This window comes from Saccopteryx bilineata, unplaced genomic scaffold (assembly GCF_036850765.1).
Source record: "Saccopteryx bilineata isolate mSacBil1 unplaced genomic scaffold, mSacBil1_pri_phased_curated manual_scaffold_62, whole genome shotgun sequence".
NCBI classification, from domain to species: domain Eukaryota; kingdom Metazoa; phylum Chordata; class Mammalia; order Chiroptera; family Emballonuridae; genus Saccopteryx; species Saccopteryx bilineata.
In genome coordinates, this window is record NW_027095484.1 from 11,219 (window position 1) to 23,608 (window position 12,390).

Below are 12,390 nucleotides of genomic sequence, written 5' to 3' on the forward strand. Positions count from 1 at the left end.
AACTTACTTTGCTTTTTAGGCCATATTTAATTTACTTTTAAAACTTTCTATTACAGTTTACTTTCAGTAGTTTTTTCAAATAATTGTCTTTTGGCAAACTCCTGGATTTATCCACAATGAAGAACAAACACATTTTGGTTAAAACTTCACACAGTTTTTCAACCAGGCGCTATGCAAAAGAGAGGGGCTTCACTCTGCCCTGGGTGGGTCAGAACCTCAGGGACACCACGGGGCCTTGATGCTCAGACCAGGGCACTAACACCGTCATTGGTCTCCACTGACGACTACAGCGAGAGGGGAAAGTACCAACACTGGATGTCTTATTTCAGAATTCAACACTGTAATGGGGAAAAAAACCCCAAAACACAAAATTTAGGCTCCAGGTTCTGGAGTTATGCCCTGGTGTCAGGAGCCTATCAACAACTGCTGGCTGACAAGGTCACAGCAGGAGAAGACCCACAACTGCTGGCTGACAAGGTCACAGCAGAAGAAGATCAAAAACTGCTGATTGACAAAGTCACAGCAGAGAAGACCAATGGCTGCTGGTGACAAAGTCACCGCAGTGAAGACCAATGGCTGCAGGTTGACAAAGTCACCGCAAAGGAAAGGCACAATGATACTTCCCTTTTTGACTTTTTAAATTAATCTGGCCTTATATCCCCCCTTGTCTGGGTGTGTGCTATTATTTATGGCACAGGAATAATAGTACCGTGCTTTCCCTGTAGATTCGTAGTAATTTCTTTGGAAATGAGACAGAGGGTGTGAGTTCCACAGAAAAGCCTGTAAGCCCCTTGAACTGGGCTCATAAACATAAGAGGCTGGCTATGATATCCCTCGTAAAGGGTTAAGTTTGTAGGAGAATTTCTTCTTATTAATCATGTTAGAAAGAATAGATTGTGACTTGTGAATGGGTAGGAGGCAGTGGCTGTGCACAGAGCACCTTTTGGCCTTCACTTAATTCATCATTTTTTCCTCCCAAGACTTTTCATGTGATAGAGTAGAGAAACTTTCCTTTCTTCTTGCTTACCTGACCTGCAGATGGTGGAACACTCTGAGAAGAATATAGTTAGAACTTAACTAGTGTGTGAATATAGTAAATAAATAAAATTTGACTAGACAATAGAATCTTAGGTAAGGTGTAATGGAATGGCCCATTGCATGGCCTGGGATGGGAATGCAGTCAGCAAGAAAAGAATGTTTTGCTAAGAGACTTGTTTTATGACTGAAGGCAGTTGCTGGGCTTTCTCAATGAGACACTCTCATGAGGTTTGTGTACTTTCCAAGATTTTTTCTTCAGATAATGAGAGGAATGTGGGGGGATCCATAGAAGCAATAGCAATTAATGTCTTCTGAAATTATGTTGCTACTAAGCTATCTTGCGAGTGCACTCTATATATCTTTAAGTAAAAGTTACTCTTAATGTTATGTCAATTTCTTAATGGGCAAGCCTTTTGAAATCTTGTGAGAAAAATTAGGACACTGCATAAACTCAAGGCCATTTGCCTGAGCAAGCGGTGGTCCTTTGCTAATCCTTAATGATTTCATCTGTTAATCTCTCTCTGCCCCTTGACTCACAACAACAGTAAAGTTGAGTTATTAGTTAGTACTAATCCTTTAAAAAGCTTTTACCAATGTTGTTATTGCTATTGTATAACTGTACTTTGAATAACTTACCACCTGATTTATAGTTTATAGATATGAAATAACTGTTATCTGGAAACATGTAACCATAGTGAAACAAAATACCATGTGATTGTAACTTAGTGTGTGTGCATAAAAAGAAAGCTAGACCAGCATTTGGCAGAGATGCCTGGCAGTAAATGCTAACAAAAGAATAAAGAGAAAGAAAAGAATTCGGCTCTCTCACTCGATTTCGCCAATGCCATCTCCTCCTGTGGGACCCCTGGATCCCCCCCAGGGCTGAACCCTGGTACCCTGGTGGAACAATCTGTACACTTGAGCCTCAGTTCCATTTTCTATAAAATGGTTTTGTTGCTGATACTATGTCATAGAACTGTCAGTAGAAGTAGTTGTCATTGGTTCTGTTAGGCTGATCATGTGAAATCGCCAACACTTGGCCTTTTTAAATCTACATAATCCACCCTGATGTTGCAGTGGCTGTGGTTTCCAAGGGAGGAAGGACAACACTAGCATCTATGTGGAGGGCAAATGCACGCACCGGTGTTGCCCAACATCGCACTGGGAGAGGAAAAGGGACCAAGAAACTCATCTTGGCTTCAGTCTGTACATTCTGCATGATCAAGATTTCTTTGACCACTTGAAGATGGGTCCTCAAAAAAAACTGTTAATAGAAGGACAGTGTCTTTCACTTTACTAGAAATGTTTTATTTCTAATTTATTAACTGTGGCCTCCAGCTGTTCTGCATACTGGGTAAGGGGGCGGAACAGGGATGAGATGTTCTCCAATCACAGTAGTTTCCAACTGTGAGACCTTCCACCTCTTCCTGAAGGAGCCTTTTAAACTGATAGTATTTCATTATCCAGTTTTATAATTTTATTTTAGAGAGACGTCCCCATGTTTCATTCTCCACACCCACTATCCATTGTTGAGGCACAGAATGGAGTAGGTTCAGTGGGCTAGGTCCCAAGCTAGTATTACTGACTTTAGCTTTTGGGTGCTGAGGTAATCATCTCCTGACTCTGGATAGACCCAATTACAAACATCCTGTGCCACACTGGGACCTGTGGAAAGAAGCCACAAGTCCAGGAATTGGAGATGTACTTGCAGTGCTTGAGGATTACAAATTCTTTTTAAGTTTCAGAAGGGAAAACATTTTCCCAAATTTATTAGCAGAAGACCAGGTTTCCAGAGTGCCAGTATGGCGCACGGCCTGTTCTGCATGTCCAGAGGCTTGCAGAACCCAAGGGGCAATGCCCCAGACACCAAGGAAGCTGCAGGTGTCCTCGCACTTCAGAAAAGGGGCCAAGGGGCCTGCATTCAAGGACAGGTTCCAGGACACAGGGCTCACTTTCCAAGTCTGGCAACAGCAATGAAAGGGACACAGAGAGCTCCTGATCACCACCTTGAGGCCAAGTTTTCCTGTAACCACAAAGCAGAGAGGCCCCAAGGCCTCAGCTGAGATTCACAGAGCTAATGACACAGCTGGAACTGGGTTCTGAGGCTCAGTGAGGTCACCTTGGTGAGGGCTAGTGCAGGTCAGGACTTCAGCTGGAGAAAAGACAGGGAAGGGCCTCAAATTCTGGCTCGAATGGCAGCAGGGGGGCCCATGTCAGGAGCAGTGCAGTGAAGTGAAGGGCTGGCACCGAGGGCCTAGGAGGTGAGCCTGCTGCACTGAGAGTGTGGGAAGTAGAGAGGCAGCACTGAGGGCAGCGGCTCCCTCTTGGCTCACTGCCCACACAGGTCTGCTGCTCTGGGCCTGTCCTCACCTACAGAATGGGACAGTGATGGAGGCACTTTGGAGCTACTACAAGGACAGTTAGCTCAGTTTCCCAGTAACAGCCTGAAGAATGGGTCTTCTTTCAGGGCCCAGCATGCACCCCTCCCTCAGAAGACACTGGTCCTCTTGGAGGAAACATGAACATTAGGGCCAGAGAGGAACCGCCTGTTACTCTCATTTGTGCATTCATTTGTTTCACAAACATTTATTAAAGCGCCCACAGTGTACCAGGCCCTGGGGTGACAGGGAACACACAGCCCCTGCTCTCAAGGAGCTCACCATCTGGGGAGGGGCATATGTGTGACCAGGTAAGTCACGATGCACATGGTCATGCTGTGGGAGGTGTACACAACGTGCTGTGGGGTGTAGGACACAGAAGAGCGAGCAGGGTGGGGTTGGGGCGGGCTTCACGGTCAGTCAATAAATAGACTTGCCCACATGGGCATTCACTGAATGAGCTGCATCAACCCACTGATGCTGGGCTTGCCAGGAAGGCCTGTCTGCTTCCTAGGGCCCCTTCCCTACCCCTCTCCTGGAGACCCATGTGCCCAACTGCAGTGATAGAGGGCACCCCTCTGCTCCAGAAACAGATGAAAGAGACCCCACTGCAGGGGTCACCCACGGAGCTGAGACAGAGCTCTTGTCTGCACCTGACCCCAGGGCTGCTACACCCCCAACAGCCTCTCTCCCCACTGCTCAGGCAATGCCAGACCCTGTCTTTTGCCTTTCTACCTTCTTACATAGGCAGGGCACCAGCCCTCTCAGATGCCAACCCCAGGTGGACACCCCTCAGACCAGCTGCAACTCACAGCTGGCTCACCAGCTCGATGAGCTGCTGAACGTTCTTGTTGGGGTTGGACAGGCCATTCCTGATGTTCTCCAGCAGGCACCTCTTCAACTCAAAAATGGCTTCACTGTACCCCAAGCTCACGGCAGCCATGGGAGGCACTCCACTCCAAAGGCCAGGGATGTGCCATACGTGCTGCTTCTCTGGGTCACTAAAGGCCAGGTATGCTAGCGTCCGGAGGCCCTCTCCCTGTCTGTCCACCTGGGCAGCAGCTCTGCTCACATCAGCAGGGTGCTCCAGCAGCGGCCTCCTCTCCCGAGGCTTCGGGCTGGGGACAGACATGTCGTGAAGGTTCTGGTACACACACTGTTAGTTAGGCACGTGCCCCATTTTCTCCAGCCTCAGAAAAGCATGCACCACAGCAGGTGGAATGTCCCTTGTTTCAGCTAAACTAACCACAATGATGTTGCTCAGCCCCATCATCAGAATGGCCAGGGAGACCTCCAGCTCAAAGCGCTTCCCAGCCGTGGCCGGGGCGCCTCCTATTAAACACCCTCAGTCTATCACCAGGATGTGGTCACAGCCCAGGTCCTGGCTGAAGGACTCAGCCACTGTAACAAGTTGCATAAAGGCCCCCCGAGGCCCACGACCCCTCCCTGTGGCAAACCGAAGCCCAAACATGGTATTGAGGAAAGTGGACTTCCCTGTAGCAGGCATGCCCAACGCCAACACCACCACGAGCCGTGAACTTCTCTCCAGGTGCACATGTAGCTCCTTCAAGAGCCCCGTGACCCAGCACAGAAGGGTGCTCAGCGTGTTTCCATTGATCAGCTCCAGGGGCAGCGCCTGGACCAGCAGTTCCAAGGCCAAGCCTGGGAAGTGGGCAAAGTGCCTCTGGCATGCTGGCAGCTTCCCTGCCTCCACAAGGCAGCTCTCTGCCTCATAAAACTGCCCCATCTCCCACAGGAAGTGCTCCACACCCAGGGGTTCGGGCCAAATCAGCTCACTGAGGTCCCCAGCCCCAACCTGCTTCAGTCTCAGGGACAGAACTACCTCTGGAGACTGTCTCGGCCTTGGTTGGGCCACCCAGGCCAGCCCCCACTCCATCCACCTCAGGAAAAACTGCCTCTCACCTAAGGAGGGGCAGCTGATGCCTGCGATGAACTCCTGCATGCCCCCTGCAGGGTCGTGGCTGCTCTGCTGTGTGCGAAGTTCCAGCAGCCGGTGGCTCACCTCTGCCGGTGCTTGTCCGGAGGGTCCACCACCCACTGCACCTGGCACAGCTCCTTCTACACCCGGGCTGCCTTTCTCCACGGCTTCCCCTGCAGTCTCAGCTCGTCCGCCGGTAGGCGTCTGAGTCTTTGATATTCCTGGTGATCCATCCGGTCCTTCGCCCACTGACACTCCTCACAGTCCTCATCAACCTTCAGCCCCAGCTTGTGGGCTGCGTGGGCCATGTCCTCCACCGACACCCTCCTGCAGGGGGACCGGGCCACGTGCGCCACAATGGAGCGGACCCTGCGCGTGAAACGCACCCCGCCTGTGCTGCTGACCTTCACAAGCACATGTGAGTGGTCCATTTTCAGCACGGGGATCAGCCTGTTCAGGAACCGCAGGTTGCAGTTGCGTTTCCCACGGTAGGGACTCAGGATGAAGTAGTACTTGGTGGCTGACCCCTTCATAGAGGACAGCAGTTTGTACTCCTTACTGATGTTGTCGGTCAGGATGAACACGGCCAAGGAGACTTCTGTCAAGAGCTTAAACTGCAGCCAGTGAGACCCAATGTCGCCTCTGAGGTTCAGAAAGGCCACGGGCTCAGAGAAGAGGTTCAGGTCCTTCCTGCCACTGGGTAGGAACCAGGAAATTTCCACCAGCCCATCTGCAATCTCCCGAGGGCTGGTGCCCAGGCTCATATCCCGATGCCAGAAGCAGTCTCGCTTCCTATGGCCCGGGCTGAGCACGGCATTGAGCAGCTGCGACTTAGAGTTGCTGCTGATCTCCATGCACACAAAGGCGAAGGCGGGCGTCTGGGGCAAGACCACGCTGTCCTCCCTGAGGCTGCCCATGCCCTTTGGGGGCTGTGACCACCATGTCACCATGTCCGCACGATGCCCCGCATGGCCCACAGCAGGAAGGTGTGGGCATGGTTCTCCGAGTCGGGCAGAATGAGCGGGAGCGTGAACTGGCAGAGAGACATCCTCAGCATGATTTCTTGCTGCAGGAAACTGTCAGAGAAAAGCAGCAGGGCACAGAGGAGGTCCAAGGGATTCATGGGCGTGTCAGGGGTGGGCAGCTCCAAGAAGGAGTAGATGTCCACGGAGATGTCATCAGCGGTGTCCCAGTAGATGACCTCCTCCTCCGTCTGGCTCTCCTTCTCCACAGGCCGGGTGTCTGGGAGCACATGCAGCACCATGGTGGTATGCCTGGCCTCAGCATTGAGGGCCTGCAGCTTCTGGAGGAAGTTCCAGGGCAAGTCTTTGGGAGCCTGCGGAGCCCAGTTCCTTGTACTGTCACTGCTGATCTGCAGGGCGTCCTGGAGGCCGAGTTTCTGGACCTGGTGTGTCTCTAGCCCCAGAAGCAACAGCATTTCCTGCAGTCAGCTCCTCTCCACTGTAGAGGGAAATGAAGACATAAGTGCTCACCATGCAGGGCAGGGGCCAGGGCAGAAGCAGAGAGGGAACACCAGCATGAGGGTGGGGTGGGCTCCTTCAGAGAGAAGAATGCAGGATCCCTGGGCCACCTGAGACCAAGACACACATAAGTCATACCACCCAGGTCTGATCACGGGCAGGCATGTGGACATCAGAGAAGGACAGGACACCAGGGGCCTCAGACAGAAGTCTGCTCATCTGTTTTTCCTGCAACCTATGGGCTCCAGCAGCACTGAGCCCAAATTAACTGGCTGGAGTGAGTGCACCCCAATATGCAGGCAGCCCGTTCTTCCCCCCCACCCCCACCCCCACCCCCGCATGCATCTGTGCTTCTCCCTGCACTCGGTCTGGCAGTGGGTCCCCTCACACTGTAACCGGTCTGCAACAGGTGACACCATCACTGATTCACTATGATTTTCTTGTTCCTGTTCTTTCCTCTTTACAAAATAATTAGAGAATATTTAAACAAAACAGAGAATTATTATTAGAGTGTGCTGCAAATCATAGCTAAACTATTTTGCATGTCTGAAGCCAATAATACGGATCTAAATTTTTATTGTATTCAAGTATTTGTTAGAGATTATCATAATTCTGCTCTTATTTGTTCTCACCTTACATCACCCATTCTGATCCGGCCTCTTACAAACACTGCATGCTCACAACAGCCATGCCAAGGGTTTCGGCCACTTCCCTGTCTTGGACATGGCCTCTTACCAATTTTCATATTACATATAACTAGTACACTTTTAATGATAGTAAGTCAACAAAATGAACACGATTCCTGCTGCTCTCCTGGATTCTCTCCGCTCCTTTCTCCAAAGAGGAAGCAACCCCTGTGATGCTACCCTAGGTGCTCCTGGGAACTATGGGGGCAGTTTCCTCAGAAGCACAGAATGGTTTAGGCCCAGGCCCAGGTAACCAGTAGCAGTCAGAGCACTGGGGCACATCTGTCTCACTTCCCCGCAGGGTCCACCAGCTGCCTACTGTCTGCATGGACTCAGCAGGTTCTCAGGCATGTGGTTGCAGCACGACCAGAAGCTGGTGAACTTGCTGCAGGAACAGCACTTGTAGGGAGAGACACTGAAGAAGAAACTCTCCATACGTGTTACTCAGATTTCTCAGTCTTGGCAAAATGAAACCAGGGATATTTTCTTTCGAGATCAGACGAGATAAGGCATGTTCAGGGTGGTATGGCCATAGACCAGGGATATTTTCTTATCAGACAGGGAATGACTGTCTCTACAGTATTTCTGAAGTAGCACGGTAGTTAAGTGCTGCAAGGAAAAGCCAGAGCAGAAAAGCCTGTTACATACACACTCATGCCCAGTGCATGACTCTCCACAGGTCTGTATATGAAAGCAGCACACCGTAAGTGGTTCCCAAACCAGGCTGTGCTTTAGAATCACTTTGAAAAGGACATGTTAAAAATAACACCCAGAGATGCCAACTCCGTTACTCTATACTGTAGTAGCTTCCAGGGGTTTGCTTTTTCTGGCAATATTATTAATATGTAAGTTGATATGAAGAGTTAGTGGCTCTGGTCAGTTGGCTCAGTGGTCAAGTATCAGCCCGGCATGTGGAAATCCCAGGTTTGATTCCAATCAGAACACACAAGAGAGGTGTCCATCTGCTTCTCCATCCCCTCCCTCTCATCTCTCTCTCTCTTCTCCACCCCTCTTACAGACATGGCTAGATTAGAGCAAGTTGGCCCCTCCACCTCAGGCACTAAAAAATGGCTCCAGTTGCCCCAGATAGGCAGAGCACTGCCCCCTGGGGTGTCTGCTGGGTGGATCTTTGTCAGCACGCATGCGGGAGTCTGTCTCTACCTCCTCTCCTCTCACTAAAATTAAAAAAAAAAGTTAGTGGACTAGACATGATTTTGATGCAGCCAGGTGTGGGGACCACCAGCATGGATGCTGTCTTTCTTCAACAGGTCAGGAAGTTGTAGCAGTGAGAAGAAACAAGACAGAAAACACATACCTGTTGGAAAGTCACTGTCCTGAGCCTCATTTGGACCATCTACAAAAGCAAAGGAAAACAAGTGTCAATCAAGCCAGATGCCTGGGACTCACACCAGTTTAAGCTGAACTCAGAATCCTCTCTGCTACTTATTGAGACAGAGTACTTCCAATTTTTCAAAATATACAACTACAGTTATTTTTAAAATTTTATTTAATGATTTACTGAGAGAGAGGAAGATAAAGAGAGACAGAAACATTGATCAGTTCCTGTATGTGCCCCAACCAAGGATGGAACCTGCAACCCTTGTGCATCAGGATGATGTTCCAACCAACAGAGCTATCAGCCATGACACACCAATTCGTTTTCACTGTGCCTGTTTCCTCTCTCTTTCCCCACCCCAATCCAACACCAAGCCCTGTGGTCTCCACCTCCATACTGAAGCTCGCATTCATCTCCTTCCATTTCTCTCCATTCCAGATCTGGAAGAAAAACATACACATGGCCTCATCAGCAAGTTAGAACTATCATCTGTCCCAGCAATTTCACATTTGGTAGATTCCTCCAAAAGATTGACTACAAGGTCTCAAAGAGATATCTGCACACCCACGTTCACATCATTATTCACCACAGCTAAAACACAGAAACAACATGAATGTCCACCAGCAAACAAATGGACAGATAAAATGTGGTCTGTATGTTTAATGGCATGTTATTCAGCCTCTAAATGGAACAAGGTTCTACAAAATGCTGCAGCACAGACAAACCCTATGCTGAGAGTAATAAGCCAGTCACCAGGAGACAAACATGGTATGAGTCCATGTACAGGATGTATCCAGAGAAGTCAAATCATAAACACAGAAAGTATAATGGTGAGTGACACGGGCTGGGGGAGAGGAGAATGGACGTTATAATTGAATAGGATAAAATTTCTATTGACAAGATGAGTCAAGTTGTGGGACAGACAGTGTTGATGGCTGCACAAAAAAGTGAATGTATTTCATCACTAAACTGAATACTTAGAAATGGTTAAGATAGTAAACATTATTTTATGGTATTTTAACAAAAAAGAAAAAAACTTTGGGGAAGAACATTTTATAGTGAGTAATTCTGTGCCATTTAGTAAAGTCACAAAGTTGTGCGGTCCCTACTTCTTATCCATCTAGCTCCACAACATTTTCATCACTGGAAAGTAAACTGTGTTCCCATTAAGCAGCTTGCTTCACCTCTCCTCCCCACCCCTGCAGCAACCTCCATCCCCAGTTCCCAGCAGCTGCAACATTTTACACACCTACCAACCATGCACAAATTTCTCCACATCCTGGCCAACATTTCTCTTGTTTTTTGGTAGTAAGCATTACATAGAGTGTGAATTAGTGTCTCATTAAATAAATATTTAATAAAATGTAGCAAAAAGGCACTGACCAGGCAGTGGTGCAGTGAATAGAGCATCGGACTGGGATGCAGAAGGACCCAGTTTTGAGATCCCAAGGTCACCAGCTTGAGCGTGGGCTCATCTGACTTGAGCAAAAAGCTCACCAGCTTGGACCCAAGGTCGCTGGCTCGAGTGAGGGGTTACTCAGTCTGCTGACAGCCTATGTTCAAGGCACATATTAGAAAGCAATCAATGAACAACTAAGGTGACACAACAAAAAGCTGATGATTGATGCTTCTCATCTCTCTCCATTCCTGTCTGTCTGTCCCTATCTATCCCTCTCTCTGACTCTCTCTCTCTCTGTCCCTGTAAAAAACAACAACAACCCATAGCAAAAAGTGATTAACACAAACTTATTTGTGTATTTTGTGGGGTTATTTTTGTATAACGCTATTAATATCCAATAGAACACATTCATTTGGTGAAGCACCAGGTTAATGAAATTCACCTTGAAAATGAATCAATATAAGAAAGATATCTGGAGTGGGGCCAAACATTAAAGCTGAAGTCTAGAGGAGCTGCTAAAGCCCCAGCCACAATCTCCATAGGAGCAAAAACCGCTTCTGGGGACCATGACCAGAAAGACCAGAAGGCCCATTCTAATCAGGACAGTTCCACTTTATACCTGTTGTCCCAACAAGACATGCCTTTCCCTCTCAGAAGTGCTTAGAGCTTAGGAACTACTCAGTCACCCTGGACACATCTTGGGTAAGCAGACATAACACGTTCAAATGGAGTGTGTCCAGGTGAGCAGTGCGATCATCACCTGTTTTAAAACTAAATCACACTTTGAATATTAAGGGAAGTTTAAAAGACACCTAGCCCCTTGGTTGGCAAACTGTGGCTCACGAGCCACATGCGGCTCCTTGGCCCCTTGAGTGTGGCTCTTCTACAAAATACCACATGCGGACAGTACCTCAATAAGGAATGTACCTACCTATATAGTTTAAGTTTATAAAATTTGGCTCTCAAAAGAAATTTCAATCATGGTACTGTTGATATTTGGCTCTGTTGACTAATGAGTTTGCCGACCACAGACCTAGGCTGACCTGTGGTGGCGCAGTGGATAAAGCGTCAATCTGGAATGCTGAGATCACTGGTTTGAAACCCCTGGCTTGCCTGGTTAAGGCACATATGGGAGTTAATGCTTACTTCCTGCCCCCCCCAAAATGAATAATAAAAAAAAGACACCTAGACGGGATATTCTTATAAAAGGAAAATCAAAGCCTTATGTGGATTTACTCTCAAGGTCCATGTTCCCCAGGCCAGGCTGAGGCTGGAATCCAGAACCCCAAGGGGATAGAAGAAAGGTATCTGCTTTGCTGCAAGCCCAAGTCCAACTTTACCTGCAATGGCCACAGCTGCTTGTCTCTCAGATGCTTTTATTTCAGGGGCCACTTCTCCCAAATCTGATTGTCTGTAATAATTTCAGAAGAACGTTACAATTAAAACAATAAAATATGGCTCAGCAGTAGAGCGTCAGCCTGGCGTGCAGGAGTCCCGGGTTCGATTCCAAGCCAGGGCACACAGGAGAAACGCCCAACTGCTTCTCCACCCCTCCCCCTCTCCTTCCTCTCTGTCTCTTTCTTTTCCTCCTGCAGCCGAGGCTCCATTGGAGTAAAAGATGGCCCGGGCGCTGGGCATGGCTCCATGGCCTCTGCCTCAGGTGCTAGAATGGCTCTGGATGCAACAGAGCGATGCCCCATAGGGGAAGAGCATTGCCCCCTGGTGGGCATGCTGGGTGGATCCCGGTCAGGGGCATGCGGGAGTCTGTCTGACTGCCTCCCCATTTCCAGCTTTGGAAAAATAAACAAACAAACAAACAAACAAAAAAAGCAATGAATTATCACTTTTTTTCCTTTCCAGTTGGCTGCATATCAAAATCTCTTGGATAAGCCTATGAAAACTACCAATCCAAATCACACCCCAGATCCTCAAAACAGGAATCTCAGAGGTTCTGAGTCTGGACCGGGACACCACTGCTTCTGAAAGTGCCCTTGGTGGTTCTGATGTGCAGCCACATTGAGAAAGCATCAGTCTAGAAGAACCAGCAATCCCAGACACTATGAGCCAGAGCATAAACACAGCCACTCAGAAAAACATAAAAGTATACCTACACTCTGACCAGTAATTCCACTT

At 48.5% G+C, this 12,390-nt stretch overlaps 1 pseudogene; it reads right to left on the reverse strand.

Moving 5' to 3' along the window:
• Positions 1–4,157: 4,157 nt before the first annotated feature.
• LOC136318360 (up-regulator of cell proliferation-like) lies at positions 4,158–11,663 on the reverse strand (annotated as a pseudogene).
• Positions 11,664–12,390: the final 727 nt, after the last annotated feature.